Source organism: Aegilops tauschii, unplaced genomic scaffold, assembly GCF_002575655.3.
Source record: "Aegilops tauschii subsp. strangulata cultivar AL8/78 unplaced genomic scaffold, Aet v6.0 ptg000574l_obj, whole genome shotgun sequence".
In the NCBI taxonomy this organism is placed as follows: Eukaryota; Viridiplantae; Streptophyta; class Magnoliopsida; order Poales; family Poaceae; genus Aegilops; species Aegilops tauschii.
In genome coordinates this window covers 1-14000 of record NW_027332812.1, presented here as the reverse complement: position 1 = coordinate 14000, position 14000 = coordinate 1, and the positions used below count along the sequence as shown (strand labels likewise).

Below are 14000 nucleotides of genomic sequence, written 5' to 3'. Positions count from 1 at the left end.
CGAAGACGGGGGTAACATGTCGGATGCGATCATACCAGCACTAAAGCACCGGATCCCATCAGAACTCCGAAGTTAAGCGTGCTTGGGCGAGAGTAGTACTAGGATGGGTGACCTCCTGGGAAGTCCTCGTGTTGCATTCCCTTTTTAATTTGTTTTGCACCGCGTGCAAAACAAAACGCACGAGCGCGACGTATGTTTAGCACGTCTTATTATTTTGCACGTTTACGGTAAGTTTTAGCTCGCTGCTCATTATTCACGCGTCTAGCGGCGGCAAGCGTGTTCTGAAAGGGGTCGAAACCATGGTAAATAGGCACTGGTGCGGTTGAACCGTGGTAAAACTCGTCTCCGTAGTTGAGCGGGAGCGGCCAAAGGAATGTGCAATCGTGTGTGTAGTGGAGCTGGGAGGGGCAAGCATAAGGGACGAAGACGGGGGTAACATGTCGGATGCGATCATACCAGCACTAAAGCACCGGATCCCATCAGAACTCCGAAGTTAAGCGTGCTTGGGCGAGAGTAGTACTAGGATGGGTGACCTCCTGGGAAGTCCTCGTGTTGCATTCCCTTTTTAATTTGTTTTGCACCGCGTGCAAAACAAAACGCACGAGCGCGACGTATGTTTAGCACGTTTTATTATTTTGCACGTTTACGGTAAGTTTTAGCTCGCTGCTCATTATTCACGCGTCTAGCGGCGGCAAGCGTGTTCTGAAAGGGGTCGAAACCATGGTAAATAGGCACTGGTGCGGTTGAACCGTGGTAAAACTCGTCTCCGTAGTTGAGCGGGAGCGGCCAAAGGAATGTGCAATCGTGTGTGTAGTGGAGCTGGGAGGGGCAAGCATAAGGGACGAAGACGGGGGTAACATGTCGGATGCGATCATACCAGCACTAAAGCACCGGATCCCATCAGAACTCCGAAGTTAAGCGTGCTTGGGCGAGAGTAGTACTAGGATGGGTGACCTCCTGGGAAGTCCTCGTGTTGCATTCCCTTTTTAATTTGTTTTGCACCGCGTGCAAAACAAAACGCACGAGCGCGACGTATGTTTAGCACGTTTTATTATTTTGCACGTTTACGGTAAGTTTTAGCTCGCTGCTCATTATTCACGCGTCTAGCGGCGGCAAGCGTGTTCTGAAAGGGGTCGAAACCATGGTAAATAGGCACTGGTGCGGTTGAACCGTGGTAAAACTCGTCTCCGTAGTTGAGCGGGAGCGGCCAAAGGAATGTGCAATCGTGTGTGTAGTGGAGCTGGGAGGGGCAAGCATAAGGGACGAAGACGGGGGTAACATGTCGGATGCGATCATACCAGCACTAAAGCACCGGATCCCATCAGAACTCCGAAGTTAAGCGTGCTTGGGCGAGAGTAGTACTAGGATGGGTGACCTCCTGGGAAGTCCTCGTGTTGCATTCCCTTTTTAATTTGTTTTGCACCGCGTGCAAAACAAAACGCACGAGCGCGACGTATGTTTAGCACGTTTTATTATTTTGCACGTTTACGGTAAGTTTTAGCTCGCTGCTCATTATTCACGCGTCTAGCGGCGGCAAGCGTGTTCTGAAAGGGGTCGAAACCATGGTAAATAGGCACTGGTGCGGTTGAACCGTGGTAAAACTCGTCTCCGTAGTTGAGCGGGAGCGGCCAAAGGAATGTGCAATCGTGTGTGTAGTGGAGCTGGGAGGGGCAAGCATAAGGGACGAAGACGGGGGTAACATGTCGGATGCGATCATACCAGCACTAAAGCACCGGATCCCATCAGAACTCCGAAGTTAAGCGTGCTTGGGCGAGAGTAGTACTAGGATGGGTGACCTCCTGGGAAGTCCTCGTGTTGCATTCCCTTTTTAATTTGTTTTGCACCGCGTGCAAAACAAAACGCACGAGCGCGACGTATGTTTAGCACGTCTTATTATTTTGCACGTTTACGGTAAGTTTTAGCTCGCTGCTCATTATTCACGCGTCTAGCGGCGGCAAGCGTGTTCTGAAAGGGGTCGAAACCATGGTAAATAGGCACTGGTGCGGTTGAACCGTGGTAAAACTCGTCTCCGTAGTTGAGCGGGAGCGGCCAAAGGAATGTGCAATCGTGTGTGTAGTGGAGCTGGGAGGGGCAAGCATAAGGGACGAAGACGGGGGTAACATGTCGGATGCGATCATACCAGCACTAAAGCACCGGATCCCATCAGAACTCCGAAGTTAAGCGTGCTTGGGCGAGAGTAGTACTAGGATGGGTGACCTCCTGGGAAGTCCTCGTGTTGCATTCCCTTTTTAATTTGTTTTGCACCGCGTGCAAAACAAAACGCACGAGCGCGACGTATGTTTAGCACGTTTTATTATTTTGCACGTTTACGGTAAGTTTTAGCTCGCTGCTCATTATTCACGCGTCTAGCGGCGGCAAGCGTGTTCTGAAAGGGGTCGAAACCATGGTAAATAGGCACTGGTGCGGTTGAACCGTGGTAAAACTCGTCTCCGTAGTTGAGCGGGAGCGGCCAAAGGAATGTGCAATCGTGTGTGTAGTGGAGCTGGGAGGGGCAAGCATAAGGGACGAAGACGGGGGTAACATGTCGGATGCGATCATACCAGCACTAAAGCACCGGATCCCATCAGAACTCCGAAGTTAAGCGTGCTTGGGCGAGAGTAGTACTAGGATGGGTGACCTCCTGGGAAGTCCTCGTGTTGCATTCCCTTTTTAATTTGTTTTGCACCGCGTGCAAAACAAAACGCACGAGCGCGACGTATGTTTAGCACGTTTTATTATTTTGCACGTTTACGGTAAGTTTTAGCTCGCTGCTCATTATTCACGCGTCTAGCGGCGGCAAGCGTGTTCTGAAAGGGGTCGAAACCATGGTAAATAGGCACTGGTGCGGTTGAACCGTGGTAAAACTCGTCTCCGTAGTTGAGCGGGAGCGGCCAAAGGAATGTGCAATCGTGTGTGTAGTGGAGCTGGGAGGGGCAAGCATAAGGGACGAAGACGGGGGTAACATGTCGGATGCGATCATACCAGCACTAAAGCACCGGATCCCATCAGAACTCCGAAGTTAAGCGTGCTTGGGCGAGAGTAGTACTAGGATGGGTGACCTCCTGGGAAGTCCTCGTGTTGCATTCCCTTTTTAATTTGTTTTGCACCGCGTGCAAAACAAAACGCACGAGCGCGACGTATGTTTAGCACGTTTTATTATTTTGCACGTTTACGGTAAGTTTTAGCTCGCTGCTCATTATTCACGCGTCTAGCGGCGGCAAGCGTGTTCTGAAAGGGGTCGAAACCATGGTAAATAGGCACTGGTGCGGTTGAACCGTGGTAAAACTCGTCTCCGTAGTTGAGCGGGAGCGGCCAAAGGAATGTGCAATCGTGTGTGTAGTGGAGCTGGGAGGGGCAAGCATAAGGGACGAAGACGGGGGTAACATGTCGGATGCGATCATACCAGCACTAAAGCACCGGATCCCATCAGAACTCCGAAGTTAAGCGTGCTTGGGCGAGAGTAGTACTAGGATGGGTGACCTCCTGGGAAGTCCTCGTGTTGCATTCCCTTTTTAATTTGTTTTGCACCGCGTGCAAAACAAAACGCACGAGCGCGACGTATGTTTAGCACGTTTTATTATTTTGCACGTTTACGGTAAGTTTTAGCTCGCTGCTCATTATTCACGCGTCTAGCGGCGGCAAGCGTGTTCTGAAAGGGGTCGAAACCATGGTAAATAGGCACTGGTGCGGTTGAACCGTGGTAAAACTCGTCTCCGTAGTTGAGCGGGAGCGGCCAAAGGAATGTGCAATCGTGTGTGTAGTGGAGCTGGGAGGGGCAAGCATAAGGGACGAAGACGGGGGTAACATGTCGGATGCGATCATACCAGCACTAAATCACCGGATCCCATCAGAACTCCGAAGTTAAGCGTGCTTGGGCGAGAGTAGTACTAGGATGGGTGACCTCCTGGGAAGTCCTCGTGTTGCATTCCCTTTTTAATTTGTTTTGCACCGCGTGCAAAACAAAACGCACGAGCGCGACGTATGTTTAGCACGTTTTATTATTTTGCACGTTTACGGTAAGTTTTAGCTCGCTGCTCATTATTCACGCGTCTAGCGGCGGCAAGCGTGTTCTGAAAGGGGTCGAAACCATGGTAAATAGGCACTGGTGCGGTTGAACCGTGGTAAAACTCGTCTCCGTAGTTGAGCGGGAGCGGCCAAAGGAATGTGCAATCGTGTGTGTAGTGGAGCTGGGAGGGGCAAGCATAAGGGACGAAGACGGGGGTAACATGTCGGATGCGATCATACCAGCACTAAAGCACCGGATCCCATCAGAACTCCGAAGTTAAGCGTGCTTGGGCGAGAGTAGTACTAGGATGGGTGACCTCCTGGGAAGTCCTCGTGTTGCATTCCCTTTTTAATTTGTTTTGCACCGCGTGCAAAACAAAACGCACGAGCGCGACGTATGTTTAGCACGTTTTATTATTTTGCACGTTTACGGTAAGTTTTAGCTCGCTGCTCATTATTCACGCGTCTAGCGGCGGCAAGCGTGTTCTGAAAGGGGTCGAAACCATGGTAAATAGGCACTGGTGCGGTTGAACCGTGGTAAAACTCGTCTCCGTAGTTGAGCGGGAGCGGCCAAAGGAATGTGCAATCGTGTGTGTAGTGGAGCTGGGAGGGGCAAGCATAAGGGACGAAGACGGGGGTAACATGTCGGATGCGATCATACCAGCACTAAAGCACCGGATCCCATCAGAACTCCGAAGTTAAGCGTGCTTGGGCGAGAGTAGTACTAGGATGGGTGACCTCCTGGGAAGTCCTCGTGTTGCATTCCCTTTTTAATTTGTTTTGCACCGCGTGCAAAACAAAACGCACGAGCGCGACGTATGTTTAGCACGTTTTATTATTTTGCACGTTTACGGTAAGTTTTAGCTCGCTGCTCATTATTCACGCGTCTAGCGGCGGCAAGCGTGTTCTGAAAGGGGTCGAAACCATGGTAAATAGGCACTGGTGCGGTTGAACCGTGGTAAAACTCGTCTCCGTAGTTGAGCGGGAGCGGCCAAAGGAATGTGCAATCGTGTGTGTAGTGGAGCTGGGAGGGGCAAGCATAAGGGACGAAGACGGGGGTAACATGTCGGATGCGATCATACCAGCACTAAAGCACCGGATCCCATCAGAACTCCGAAGTTAAGCGTGCTTGGGCGAGAGTAGTACTAGGATGGGTGACCTCCTAGGAAGTCCTCGTGTTGCATTCCCTTTTTAATTTGTTTTGCACCGCGTGCAAAACAAAACGCACGAGCGCGACGTATGTTTAGCACGTTTTATTATTTTGCACGTTTACGGTAAGTTTTAGCTCGCTGCTCATTATTCACGCGTCTAGCGGCGGCAAGCGTGTTCTGAAAGGGGTCGAAACCATGGTAAATAGGCACTGGTGCGGTTGAACCGTGGTAAAACTCGTCTCCGTAGTTGAGCGGGAGCGGCCAAAGGAATGTGCAATCGTGTGTGTAGTGGAGCTGGGAGGGGCAAGCATAAGGGACGAAGACGGGGGTAACATGTCGGATGCGATCATACCAGCACTAAAGCACCGGATCCCATCAGAACTCCGAAGTTAAGCGTGCTTGGGCGAGAGTAGTACTAGGATGGGTGACCTCCTGGGAAGTCCTCGTGTTGCATTCCCTTTTTAATTTGTTTTGCACCGCGTGCAAAACAAAACGCACGAGCGCGACGTATGTTTAGCACGTTTTATTATTTTGCACGTTTACGGTAAGTTTTAGCTCGCTGCTCATTATTCACGCGTCTAGCGGCGGCAAGCGTGTTCTGAAAGGGGTCGAAACCATGGTAAATAGGCACTGGTGCGGTTGAACCGTGGTAAAACTCGTCTCCGTAGTTGAGCGGGAGCGGCCAAAGGAATGTGCAATCGTGTGTGTAGTGGAGCTGGGAGGGGCAAGCATAAGGGACGAAGACGGGGGTAACATGTCGGATGCGATCATACCAGCACTAAAGCACCGGATCCCATCAGAACTCCGAAGTTAAGCGTGCTTGGGCGAGAGTAGTACTAGGATGGGTGACCTCCTGGGAAGTCCTCGTGTTGCATTCCCTTTTTAATTTGTTTTGCACCGCGTGCAAAACAAAACGCACGAGCGCGACGTATGTTTAGCACGTTTTATTATTTTGCACGTTTACGGTAAGTTTTAGCTCGCTGCTCATTATTCACGCGTCTAGCGGCGGCAAGCGTGTTCTGAAAGGGGTCGAAACCATGGTAAATAGGCACTGGTGCGGTTGAACCGTGGTAAAACTCGTCTCCGTAGTTGAGCGGGAGCGGCCAAAGGAATGTGCAATCGTGTGTGTAGTGGAGCTGGGAGGGGCAAGCATAAGGGACGAAGACGGGGGTAACATGTCGGATGCGATCATACCAGCACTAAAGCACCGGATCCCATCAGAACTCCGAAGTTAAGCGTGCTTGGGCGAGAGTAGTACTAGGATGGGTGACCTCCTGGGAAGTCCTCGTGTTGCATTCCCTTTTTAATTTGTTTTGCACCGCGTGCAAAACAAAACGCACGAGCGCGACGTATGTTTAGCACGTTTTATTATTTTGCACGTTTACGGTAAGTTTTAGCTCGCTGCTCATTATTCACGCGTCTAGCGGCGGCAAGCGTGTTCTGAAAGGGGTCGAAACCATGGTAAATAGGCACTGGTGCGGTTGAACCGTGGTAAAACTCGTCTCCGTAGTTGAGCGGGAGCGGCCAAAGGAATGTGCAATCGTGTGTGTAGTGGAGCTGGGAGGGGCAAGCATAAGGGACGAAGACGGGGGTAACATGTCGGATGCGATCATACCAGCACTAAAGCACCGGATCCCATCAGAACTCCGAAGTTAAGCGTGCTTGGGCGAGAGTAGTACTAGGATGGGTGACCTCCTGGGAAGTCCTCGTGTTGCATTCCCTTTTTAATTTGTTTTGCACCGCGTGCAAAACAAAACGCACGAGCGCGACGTATGTTTAGCACGTTTTATTATTTTGCACGTTTACGGTAAGTTTTAGCTCGCTGCTCATTATTCACGCGTCTAGCGGCGGCAAGCGTGTTCTGAAAGGGGTCGAAACCATGGTAAATAGGCACTGGTGCGGTTGAACCGTGGTAAAACTCGTCTCCGTAGTTGAGCGGGAGCGGCCAAAGGAATGTGCAATCGTGTGTGTAGTGGAGCTGGGAGGGGCAAGCATAAGGGACGAAGACGGGGGTAACATGTCGGATGCGATCATACCAGCACTAAAGCACCGGATCCCATCAGAACTCCGAAGTTAAGCGTGCTTGGGCGAGAGTAGTACTAGGATGGGTGACCTCCTGGGAAGTCCTCGTGTTGCATTCCCTTTTTAATTTGTTTTGCACCGCGTGCAAAACAAAACGCACGAGCGCGACGTATGTTTAGCACGTTTTATTATTTTGCACGTTTACGATAAGTTTTAGCTCGCTGCTCATTATTCACGCGTCTAGCGGCGGCAAGCGTGTTCTGAAAGGGGTCGAAACCATGGTAAATAGGCACTGGTGCGGTTGAACCGTGGTAAAACTCGTCTCCGTAGTTGAGCGGGAGCGGCCAAAGGAATGTGCAATCGTGTGTGTAGTGGAGCTGGGAGGGGCAAGCATAAGGGACGAAGACGGGGGTAACATGTCGGATGCGATCATACCAGCACTAAAGCACCGGATCCCATCAGAACTCCGAAGTTAAGCGTGCTTGGGCGAGAGTAGTACTAGGATGGGTGACCTCCTGGGAAGTCCTCGTGTTGCATTCCCTTTTTAATTTGTTTTGCACCGCGTGCAAAACAAAACGCACGAGCGCGACGTATGTTTAGCACGTTTTATTATTTTGCACGTTTACGGTAAGTTTTAGCTCGCTGCTCATTATTCACGCGTCTAGCGGCGGCAAGCGTGTTCTGAAAGGGGTCGAAACCATGGTAAATAGGCACTGGTGCGGTTGAACCGTGGTAAAACTCGTCTCCGTAGTTGAGCGGGAGCGGCCAAAGGAATGTGCAATCGTGTGTGTAGTGGAGCTGGGAGGGGCAAGCATAAGGGACGAAGACGGGGGTAACATGTCGGATGCGATCATACCAGCACTAAAGCACCGGATCCCATCAGAACTCCGAAGTTAAGCGTGCTTGGGCGAGAGTAGTACTAGGATGGGTGACCTCCTGGGAAGTCCTCGTGTTGCATTCCCTTTTTAATTTGTTTTGCACCGCGTGCAAAACAAAACGCACGAGCGCGACGTATGTTTAGCACGTTTTATTATTTTGCACGTTTACGGTAAGTTTTAGCTCGCTGCTCATTATTCACGCGTCTAGCGGCGGCAAGCGTGTTCTGAAAGGGGTCGAAACCATGGTAAATAGGCACTGGTGCGGTTGAACCGTGGTAAAACTCGTCTCCGTAGTTGAGCGGGAGCGGCCAAAGGAATGTGCAATCGTGTGTGTAGTGGAGCTGGGAGGGGCAAGCATAAGGGACGAAGACGGGGGTAACATGTCGGATGCGATCATACCAGCACTAAAGCACCGGATCCCATCAGAACTCCGAAGTTAAGCGTGCTTGGGCGAGAGTAGTACTAGGATGGGTGACCTCCTGGGAAGTCCTCGTGTTGCATTCCCTTTTTAATTTGTTTTGCACCGCGTGCAAAACAAAACGCACGAGCGCGACGTATGTTTAGCACGTTTTATTATTTTGCACGTTTACGGTAAGTTTTAGCTCGCTGCTCATTATTCACGCGTCTAGCGGCGGCAAGCGTGTTCTGAAAGGGGTCGAAACCATGGTAAATAGGCACTGGTGCGGTTGAACCGTGGTAAAACTCGTCTCCGTAGTTGAGCGGGAGCGGCCAAAGGAATGTGCAATCGTGTGTGTAGTGGAGCTGGGAGGGGCAAGCATAAGGGACGAAGACGGGGGTAACATGTCGGATGCGATCATACCAGCACTAAAGCACCGGATCCCATCAGAACTCCGAAGTTAAGCGTGCTTGGGCGAGAGTAGTACTAGGATGGGTGACCTCCTGGGAAGTCCTCGTGTTGCATTCCCTTTTTAATTTGTTTTGCACCGCGTGCAAAACAAAACGCACGAGCGCGACGTATGTTTAGCACGTTTTATTATTTTGCACGTTTACGGTAAGTTTTAGCTCGCTGCTCATTATTCACGCGTCTAGCGGCGGCAAGCGTGTTCTGAAAGGGGTCGAAACCATGGTAAATAGGCACTGGTGCGGTTGAACCGTGGTAAAACTCGTCTCCGTAGTTGAGCGGGAGCGGCCAAAGGAATGTGCAATCGTGTGTGTAGTGGAGCTGGGAGGGGCAAGCATAAGGGACGAAGACGGGGGTAACATGTCGGATGCGATCATACCAGCACTAAAGCACCGGATCCCATCAGAACTCCGAAGTTAAGCGTGCTTGGGCGAGAGTAGTACTAGGATGGGTGACCTCCTGGGAAGTCCTCGTGTTGCATTCCCTTTTTAATTTGTTTTGCACCGCGTGCAAAACAAAACGCACGAGCGCGACGTATGTTTAGCACGTTTTATTATTTTGCACGTTTACGGTAAGTTTTAGCTCGCTGCTCATTATTCACGCGTCTAGCGGCGGCAAGCGTGTTCTGAAAGGGGTCGAAACCATGGTAAATAGGCACTGGTGCGGTTGAACCGTGGTAAAACTCGTCTCCGTAGTTGAGCGGGAGCGGCCAAAGGAATGTGCAATCGTGTGTGTAGTGGAGCTGGGAGGGGCAAGCATAAGGGACGAAGACGGGGGTAACATGTCGGATGCGATCATACCAGCACTAAAGCACCGGATCCCATCAGAACTCCGAAGTTAAGCGTGCTTGGGCGAGAGTAGTACTAGGATGGGTGACCTCCTGGGAAGTCCTCGTGTTGCATTCCCTTTTTAATTTGTTTTGCACCGCGTGCAAAACAAAACGCACGAGCGCGACGTATGTTTAGCACGTTTTATTATTTTGCACGTTTACGGTAAGTTTTAGCTCGCTGCTCATTATTCACGCGTCTAGCGGCGGCAAGCGTGTTCTGAAAGGGGTCGAAACCATGGTAAATAGGCACTGGTGCGGTTGAACCGTGGTAAAACTCGTCTCCGTAGTTGAGCGGGAGCGGCCAAAGGAATGTGCAATCGTGTGTGTAGTGGAGCTGGGAGGGGCAAGCATAAGGGACGAAGACGGGGGTAACATGTCGGATGCGATCATACCAGCACTAAAGCACCGGATCCCATCAGAACTCCGAAGTTAAGCGTGCTTGGGCGAGAGTAGTACTAGGATGGGTGACCTCCTGGGAAGTCCTCGTGTTGCATTCCCTTTTTAATTTGTTTTGCACCGCGTGCAAAACAAAACGCACGAGCGCGACGTATGTTTAGCACGTTTTATTATTTTGCACGTTTACGGTAAGTTTTAGCTCGCTGCTCATTATTCACGCGTCTAGCGGCGGCAAGCGTGTTCTGAAAGGGGTCGAAACCATGGTAAATAGGCACTGGTGCGGTTGAACCGTGGTAAAACTCGTCTCCGTAGTTGAGCGGGAGCGGCCAAAGGAATGTGCAATCGTGTGTGTAGTGGAGCTGGGAGGGGCAAGCATAAGGGACGAAGACGGGGGTAACATGTCGGATGCGATCATACCAGCACTAAAGCACCGGATCCCATCAGAACTCCGAAGTTAAGCGTGCTTGGGCGAGAGTAGTACTAGGATGGGTGACCTCCTGGGAAGTCCTCGTGTTGCATTCCCTTTTTAATTTGTTTTGCACCGCGTGCAAAACAAAACGCACGAGCGCGACGTATGTTTAGCACGTTTTATTATTTTGCACGTTTACGGTAAGTTTTAGCTCGCTGCTCATTATTCACGCGTCTAGCGGCGGCAAGCGTGTTCTGAAAGGGGTCGAAACCATGGTAAATAGGCACTGGTGCGGTTGAACCGTGGTAAAACTCGTCTCCGTAGTTGAGCGGGAGCGGCCAAAGGAATGTGCAATCGTGTGTGTAGTGGAGCTGGGAGGGGCAAGCATAAGGGACGAAGACGGGGGTAACATGTCGGATGCGATCATACCAGCACTAAAGCACCGGATCCCATCAGAACTCCGAAGTTAAGCGTGCTTGGGCGAGAGTAGTACTAGGATGGGTGACCTCCTGGGAAGTCCTCGTGTTGCATTCCCTTTTTAATTTGTTTTGCACCGCGTGCAAAACAAAACGCACGAGCGCGACGTATGTTTAGCACGTTTTATTATTTTGCACGTTTACGGTAAGTTTTAGCTCGCTGCTCATTATTCACGCGTCTAGCGGCGGCAAGCGTGTTCTGAAAGGGGTCGAAACCATGGTAAATAGGCACTGGTGCGGTTGAACCGTGGTAAAACTCGTCTCCGTAGTTGAGCGGGAGCGGCCAAAGGAATGTGCAATCGTGTGTGTAGTGGAGCTGGGAGGGGCAAGCATAAGGGACGAAGACGGGGGTAACATGTCGGATGCGATCATACCAGCACTAAAGCACCGGATCCCATCAGAACTCCGAAGTTAAGCGTGCTTGGGCGAGAGTAGTACTAGGATGGGTGACCTCCTGGGAAGTCCTCGTGTTGCATTCCCTTTTTAATTTGTTTTGCACCGCGTGCAAAACAAAACGCACGAGCGCGACGTATGTTTAGCACGTTTTATTATTTTGCACGTTTACGGTAAGTTTTAGCTCGCTGCTCATTATTCACGCGTCTAGCGGCGGCAAGCGTGTTCTGAAAGGGGTCGAAACCATGGTAAATAGGCACTGGTGCGGTTGAACCGTGGTAAAACTCGTCTCCGTAGTTGAGCGGGAGCGGCCAAAGGAATGTGCAATCGTGTGTGTAGTGGAGCTGGGAGGGGCAAGCATAAGGGACGAAGACGGGGGTAACATGTCGGATGCGATCATACCAGCACTAAAGCACCGGATCCCATCAGAACTCCGAAGTTAAGCGTGCTTGGGCGAGAGTAGTACTAGGATGGGTGACCTCCTGGGAAGTCCTCGTGTTGCATTCCCTTTTTAATTTGTTTTGCACCGCGTGCAAAACAAAACGCACGAGCGCGACGTATGTTTAGCACGTTTTATTATTTTGCACGTTTACGGTAAGTTTTAGCTCGCTGCTCATTATTCACGCGTCTAGCGGCGGCAAGCGTGTTCTGAAAGGGGTCGAAACCATGGTAAATAGGCACTGGTGCGGTTGAACCGTGGTAAAACTCGTCTCCGTAGTTGAGCGGGAGCGGCCAAAGGAATGTGCAATCGTGTGTGTAGTGGAGCTGGGAGGGGCAAGCATAAGGGACGAAGACGGGGGTAACATGTCGGATGCGATCATACCAGCACTAAAGCACCGGATCCCATCAGAACTCCGAAGTTAAGCGTGCTTGGGCGAGAGTAGTACTAGGATGGGTGACCTCCTGGGAAGTCCTCGTGTTGCATTCCCTTTTTAATTTGTTTTGCACCGCGTGCAAAACAAAACGCACGAGCGCGACGTATGTTTAGCACGTTTTATTATTTTGCACGTTTACGGTAAGTTTTAGCTCGCTGCTCATTATTCACGCGTCTAGCGGCGGCAAGCGTGTTCTGAAAGGGGTCGAAACCATGGTAAATAGGCACTGGTGCGGTTGAACCGTGGTAAAACTCGTCTCCGTAGTTGAGCGGGAGCGGCCAAAGGAATGTGCAATCGTGTGTGTAGTGGAGCTGGGAGGGGCAAGCATAAGGGACGAAGACGGGGGTAACATGTCGGATGCGATCATACCAGCACTAAAGCACCGGATCCCATCAGAACTCCGAAGTTAAGCGTGCTTGGGCGAGAGTAGTACTAGGATGGGTGACCTCCTGGGAAGTCCTCGTGTTGCATTCCCTTTTTAATTTGTTTTGCACCGCGTGCAAAACAAAACGCACGAGCGCGACGTATGTTTAGCACGTTTTATTATTTTGCACGTTTACGGTAAGTTTTAGCTCGCTGCTCATTATTCACGCGTCTAGCGGCGGCAAGCGTGTTCTGAAAGGGGTCGAAACCATGGTAAATAGGCACTGGTGCGGTTGAACCGTGGTAAAACTCGTCTCCGTAGTTGAGCGGGAGCGGCCAAAGGAATGTGCAATCGTGTGTGTAGTGGAGCTGGGAGGGGCAAGCATAAGGGACGAAGACGGGGGTAACATGTCGGATGCGATCATACCAGCACTAAAGCACCGGATCCCATCAGAACTCCGAAGTTAAGCGTGCTTGGGCGAGAGTAGTACTAGGATGGGTGACCTCCTGGGAAGTCCTCGTGTTGCATTCCCTTTTTAATTTGTTTTGCACCGCGTGCAAAACAAAACGCACGAGCGCGACGTATGTTTAGCACGTTTTATTATTTTGCACGTTTACGGTAAGTTTTAGCTCGCTGCTCATTATTCACGCGTCTAGCGGCGGCAAGCGTGTTCTGAAAGGGGTCGAAACCATGGTAAATAGGCACTGGTGCGGTTGAACCGTGGTAAAACTCGTCTCCGTAGTTGAGCGGGAGCGGCCAAAGGAATGTGCAATCGTGTGTGTAGTGGAGCTGGGAGGGGCAAGCATAAGGGACGAAGACGGGGGTAACATGTCGGATGCGATCATACCAGCACTAAAGCACCGGATCCCATCAGAACTCCGAAGTTAAGCGTGCTTGGGCGAGAGTAGTACTAGGATGGGTGACCTCCTGGGAAGTCCTCGTGTTGCATTCCCTTTTTAATTTGTTTTGCACCGCGTGCAAAACAAAACGCACGAGCGCGACGTATGTTTAGCACGTTTTATTATTTTGCACGTTTACGGTAAGTTTTAGCTCGCTGCTCATTATTCACGCGTCTAGCGGCGGCAAGCGTGTTCTGAAAGGGGTCGAAACCATGGTAAATAGGCACTGGTGCGGTTGAACCGTGGTAAAACTCGTCTCCGTAGTTGAGCGGGAGCGGCCAAAGGAATGTGCAATCGTGTGTGTAGTGGAGCTGGGAGGGGCAAGCATAAGGGACGAAGACGGGGGTAACATGTCGGATGCGATCATACCAGCACTAAAGCACCGGATCCCATCAGAACTCCGAAGTTAAGCGTGCTTGGGCGAGAGTAGTACTAGGATGG

At 51.1% G+C, this 14000-nt stretch overlaps 33 non-coding genes and 1 pseudogene across 33 annotated transcripts; all 34 read left to right on the top strand.

Annotated features, from left to right (window-relative positions):
- Positions 1 to 21: 21 nt before the first annotated feature.
- Positions 22 to 140, top strand: LOC141032321 (5S ribosomal RNA). Its single transcript, XR_012194321.1, has one exon. It is a non-coding gene; the product is annotated as a 5S ribosomal RNA (ribosomal RNA).
- A 302-nt stretch (positions 141 to 442) lies between these two features.
- Positions 443 to 561, top strand: LOC141032309 (5S ribosomal RNA). The gene has a single exon (XR_012194310.1). It is a non-coding gene; the product is annotated as a 5S ribosomal RNA (ribosomal RNA).
- A 302-nt stretch (positions 562 to 863) lies between these two features.
- LOC141032297 (5S ribosomal RNA) lies at positions 864 to 982 on the top strand. Its single transcript, XR_012194299.1, has one exon. It is a non-coding gene; the product is annotated as a 5S ribosomal RNA (ribosomal RNA).
- A 302-nt stretch (positions 983 to 1284) lies between these two features.
- Positions 1285 to 1403, top strand: LOC141032286 (5S ribosomal RNA). Its single transcript, XR_012194288.1, has one exon. It is a non-coding gene; the product is annotated as a 5S ribosomal RNA (ribosomal RNA).
- Positions 1404 to 1705: 302 nt separating this feature from the next.
- LOC141032275 (5S ribosomal RNA) lies at positions 1706 to 1824 on the top strand. The gene has a single exon (XR_012194277.1). It is a non-coding gene; the product is annotated as a 5S ribosomal RNA (ribosomal RNA).
- A 302-nt stretch (positions 1825 to 2126) lies between these two features.
- Positions 2127 to 2245, top strand: LOC141032264 (5S ribosomal RNA). The gene has a single exon (XR_012194266.1). It is a non-coding gene; the product is annotated as a 5S ribosomal RNA (ribosomal RNA).
- Positions 2246 to 2547: 302 nt separating this feature from the next.
- On the top strand, positions 2548 to 2666 carry LOC141032252 (5S ribosomal RNA). The gene has a single exon (XR_012194254.1). It is a non-coding gene; the product is annotated as a 5S ribosomal RNA (ribosomal RNA).
- Positions 2667 to 2968: 302 nt separating this feature from the next.
- Positions 2969 to 3087, top strand: LOC141032241 (5S ribosomal RNA). The gene has a single exon (XR_012194243.1). It is a non-coding gene; the product is annotated as a 5S ribosomal RNA (ribosomal RNA).
- A 302-nt stretch (positions 3088 to 3389) lies between these two features.
- LOC141032230 (5S ribosomal RNA) lies at positions 3390 to 3508 on the top strand. The gene has a single exon (XR_012194232.1). It is a non-coding gene; the product is annotated as a 5S ribosomal RNA (ribosomal RNA).
- Positions 3509 to 3810: 302 nt separating this feature from the next.
- LOC141032508 (5S ribosomal RNA) lies at positions 3811 to 3929 on the top strand. Its single transcript, XR_012194504.1, has one exon. It is a non-coding gene; the product is annotated as a 5S ribosomal RNA (ribosomal RNA).
- Positions 3930 to 4231: 302 nt separating this feature from the next.
- LOC141032219 (5S ribosomal RNA) lies at positions 4232 to 4350 on the top strand. Its single transcript, XR_012194221.1, has one exon. It is a non-coding gene; the product is annotated as a 5S ribosomal RNA (ribosomal RNA).
- A 302-nt stretch (positions 4351 to 4652) lies between these two features.
- LOC141032208 (5S ribosomal RNA) lies at positions 4653 to 4771 on the top strand. The gene has a single exon (XR_012194210.1). It is a non-coding gene; the product is annotated as a 5S ribosomal RNA (ribosomal RNA).
- A 302-nt stretch (positions 4772 to 5073) lies between these two features.
- LOC141032505 (5S ribosomal RNA) lies at positions 5074 to 5192 on the top strand. The gene has a single exon (XR_012194501.1). It is a non-coding gene; the product is annotated as a 5S ribosomal RNA (ribosomal RNA).
- A 302-nt stretch (positions 5193 to 5494) lies between these two features.
- LOC141032197 (5S ribosomal RNA) lies at positions 5495 to 5613 on the top strand. The gene has a single exon (XR_012194199.1). It is a non-coding gene; the product is annotated as a 5S ribosomal RNA (ribosomal RNA).
- A 302-nt stretch (positions 5614 to 5915) lies between these two features.
- LOC141032185 (5S ribosomal RNA) lies at positions 5916 to 6034 on the top strand. Its single transcript, XR_012194188.1, has one exon. It is a non-coding gene; the product is annotated as a 5S ribosomal RNA (ribosomal RNA).
- A 302-nt stretch (positions 6035 to 6336) lies between these two features.
- LOC141032173 (5S ribosomal RNA) lies at positions 6337 to 6455 on the top strand. Its single transcript, XR_012194177.1, has one exon. It is a non-coding gene; the product is annotated as a 5S ribosomal RNA (ribosomal RNA).
- Positions 6456 to 6757: 302 nt separating this feature from the next.
- On the top strand, positions 6758 to 6876 carry LOC141032162 (5S ribosomal RNA). Its single transcript, XR_012194166.1, has one exon. It is a non-coding gene; the product is annotated as a 5S ribosomal RNA (ribosomal RNA).
- A 302-nt stretch (positions 6877 to 7178) lies between these two features.
- LOC141032151 (5S ribosomal RNA) lies at positions 7179 to 7297 on the top strand. Its single transcript, XR_012194155.1, has one exon. It is a non-coding gene; the product is annotated as a 5S ribosomal RNA (ribosomal RNA).
- Positions 7298 to 7599: 302 nt separating this feature from the next.
- LOC141032139 (5S ribosomal RNA) lies at positions 7600 to 7718 on the top strand. Its single transcript, XR_012194143.1, has one exon. It is a non-coding gene; the product is annotated as a 5S ribosomal RNA (ribosomal RNA).
- A 302-nt stretch (positions 7719 to 8020) lies between these two features.
- On the top strand, positions 8021 to 8139 carry LOC141032128 (5S ribosomal RNA). The gene has a single exon (XR_012194132.1). It is a non-coding gene; the product is annotated as a 5S ribosomal RNA (ribosomal RNA).
- A 302-nt stretch (positions 8140 to 8441) lies between these two features.
- On the top strand, positions 8442 to 8560 carry LOC141032117 (5S ribosomal RNA). The gene has a single exon (XR_012194121.1). It is a non-coding gene; the product is annotated as a 5S ribosomal RNA (ribosomal RNA).
- Positions 8561 to 8862: 302 nt separating this feature from the next.
- On the top strand, positions 8863 to 8981 carry LOC141032106 (5S ribosomal RNA). Its single transcript, XR_012194110.1, has one exon. It is a non-coding gene; the product is annotated as a 5S ribosomal RNA (ribosomal RNA).
- Positions 8982 to 9283: 302 nt separating this feature from the next.
- On the top strand, positions 9284 to 9402 carry LOC141032095 (5S ribosomal RNA). Its single transcript, XR_012194099.1, has one exon. It is a non-coding gene; the product is annotated as a 5S ribosomal RNA (ribosomal RNA).
- Positions 9403 to 9704: 302 nt separating this feature from the next.
- On the top strand, positions 9705 to 9823 carry LOC141032083 (5S ribosomal RNA). Its single transcript, XR_012194088.1, has one exon. It is a non-coding gene; the product is annotated as a 5S ribosomal RNA (ribosomal RNA).
- Positions 9824 to 10125: 302 nt separating this feature from the next.
- LOC141032072 (5S ribosomal RNA) lies at positions 10126 to 10244 on the top strand. Its single transcript, XR_012194077.1, has one exon. It is a non-coding gene; the product is annotated as a 5S ribosomal RNA (ribosomal RNA).
- A 302-nt stretch (positions 10245 to 10546) lies between these two features.
- LOC141032061 (5S ribosomal RNA) lies at positions 10547 to 10665 on the top strand. The gene has a single exon (XR_012194066.1). It is a non-coding gene; the product is annotated as a 5S ribosomal RNA (ribosomal RNA).
- A 302-nt stretch (positions 10666 to 10967) lies between these two features.
- Positions 10968 to 11086, top strand: LOC141032050 (5S ribosomal RNA). Its single transcript, XR_012194055.1, has one exon. It is a non-coding gene; the product is annotated as a 5S ribosomal RNA (ribosomal RNA).
- Positions 11087 to 11388: 302 nt separating this feature from the next.
- On the top strand, positions 11389 to 11507 carry LOC141032038 (5S ribosomal RNA). The gene has a single exon (XR_012194044.1). It is a non-coding gene; the product is annotated as a 5S ribosomal RNA (ribosomal RNA).
- A 302-nt stretch (positions 11508 to 11809) lies between these two features.
- On the top strand, positions 11810 to 11928 carry LOC141032485 (5S ribosomal RNA). The gene has a single exon (XR_012194482.1). It is a non-coding gene; the product is annotated as a 5S ribosomal RNA (ribosomal RNA).
- A 302-nt stretch (positions 11929 to 12230) lies between these two features.
- LOC141032372 (5S ribosomal RNA) lies at positions 12231 to 12349 on the top strand. Its single transcript, XR_012194371.1, has one exon. It is a non-coding gene; the product is annotated as a 5S ribosomal RNA (ribosomal RNA).
- Positions 12350 to 12651: 302 nt separating this feature from the next.
- On the top strand, positions 12652 to 12770 carry LOC141032258 (5S ribosomal RNA). Its single transcript, XR_012194260.1, has one exon. It is a non-coding gene; the product is annotated as a 5S ribosomal RNA (ribosomal RNA).
- Positions 12771 to 13072: 302 nt separating this feature from the next.
- LOC141032145 (5S ribosomal RNA) lies at positions 13073 to 13191 on the top strand. Its single transcript, XR_012194149.1, has one exon. It is a non-coding gene; the product is annotated as a 5S ribosomal RNA (ribosomal RNA).
- A 302-nt stretch (positions 13192 to 13493) lies between these two features.
- On the top strand, positions 13494 to 13612 carry LOC141032017 (5S ribosomal RNA). The gene has a single exon (XR_012194026.1). It is a non-coding gene; the product is annotated as a 5S ribosomal RNA (ribosomal RNA).
- A 302-nt stretch (positions 13613 to 13914) lies between these two features.
- LOC141032032 (5S ribosomal RNA) lies at positions 13915 to 14000 on the top strand (annotated as a pseudogene; the record flags this gene model as incomplete).